Here is a 1,606-nt window from a genome sequence, read left to right as displayed (position 1 = left end):
GGTCTGCAGGGGCTTCTCTGACACTTTGGGCTTGGCGGGGAGGGTCTGCGTGCGGGGGTGCATGAGGGGGGACCCCATCTTTGGCTGGTAGGGCGCGCGGGGCCCCACCCCGTTCAGGTGCGTAGGGCTGCAGTTCGGGGACTGACACAGATCGGGGGACTGGGGCGGGACGAAAAACCGGCGGTGGGGCTGCGGTTGGCCATGCAGCGTGACACGTGACAGCAGCGTCAGCCAATGAGAAAGCCCGAACACCACAGCCCAAAAAGTTCATTCCAATACAGAAGAAAAAACGATTAAAACAGCCAGAAATGGAACAAAACGGTGGGAGGAGAGGAGCAGGCAGGAGGAGGTGAGAGTGCAAGAAAGAAAGAAAACAGGACATGCTATTAGCAGAGTGATCAGCCAATCAGGAGGCAGCAGTGAAGCATTCATGAAGGGATGCACCGAGTTCAAACCATGTAGTTTTAATCCKCATTTAGCTTTTSACCTGAAAATTACTTTAAATTAAATTACTCATCTTTTTCTTCTGGAACGTCGGTGCATCCCTAGCAGCTTGGTGACCAGCTAACAGGTTTAGCTTAGCCCTCCGCCGGGGAGAGCAGCCAGAGAGCATGCTCAGTGCTGACAGGATGACTGATGCGATCGGGTCGGATCAGCCAGAACCCACAGAACGCAGTGGACCAAAAACACAAGACCAAGCAGCCAGTTCAGAGTGGAGACCATCAGTTAGCATCGTTATCATGCTAACAGTTAGYGTYGCCATCTGTCACCTTTTTATACTAAATATTGACAAGTTAATTATGCTAATATCACACTAAAGGTTAGTTAACATATTGAGCATGTCAGCTATCGCTAGGTTAGCATATTAATGCTAGTATTGCAGTTAGCTTATAATTTTTGCTGCTATGTCATTGAGGTGGATTACAGTCRATCCCCACATATTCATTATTTTCATATTTTTGTTTAACTGGATTCAAGTTATTTGCAGAAATGTTGCCCTTTTCTCCACCGTGTGTGTGTGTGTGTGTGCGTGTGTGTGTGTGTGTGTGTGTGTTTTAATTATGCTAGTGTGCGCTAAAGCTGAGTGTTTTACTTATGCTGACATAATATTACAGTTAGCACATTAATTATATTAACATGGTAATCAGGATCATTTAGTGCTTTATTTATGCTCTTACCATTTTAATGATTAAAAAAGGAAACTGATTCTGGGTCAGTTAGCATTTATTTGCATTAAATGACCACTAGCTAACTCAGGTAGCATGTTATTTTGCTAACAATGCGATCAGGGTCAGTTATTGTATTGATTAAGATAAATAAACAGGGATCAATTCAGCTACGATAACGTCTCAGTTAAGGTCATCTGCTGTATTGATTTCAAATACAACATAATTTGAATTTTATTAATCATATTTTCTAATTTATTACMTTAATGAGACTTATCTAATGAACAGATTCYCTGATGATYGGTTCAGCGGGTCGACACGTATGGAAGAACATCTCTGGATCTGAGATCCAGAATCACTTCATCTGGAGCTCTGTGTGACGCCAGTGCTGGTCCATCATCATCATCATCATCATCATCATCATCATCATCATCATCATC

The 1,606-nt window shown here is 43.6% G+C and overlaps 1 protein-coding gene across 7 annotated transcripts in view; it reads right to left on the bottom strand.

The window, feature by feature from the left end:
- Window positions 1–1,606, bottom strand: part of LOC103462996 (serine/threonine-protein kinase BRSK2-like) — a 107,783-nt gene that overhangs the window by 10,774 nt on the left and 95,403 nt on the right. The window lies entirely within an intron of this gene.

The sequence above is a fragment of the Poecilia reticulata genome, linkage group LG3 (assembly GCF_000633615.1).
Source record: "Poecilia reticulata strain Guanapo linkage group LG3, Guppy_female_1.0+MT, whole genome shotgun sequence".
Taxonomy (NCBI): Eukaryota; Metazoa; Chordata; class Actinopteri; order Cyprinodontiformes; family Poeciliidae; genus Poecilia; species Poecilia reticulata.
The sequence above is the reverse complement of the archived record's forward strand: the minus strand, read 5'-3'. Positions and strand labels throughout refer to the sequence as shown.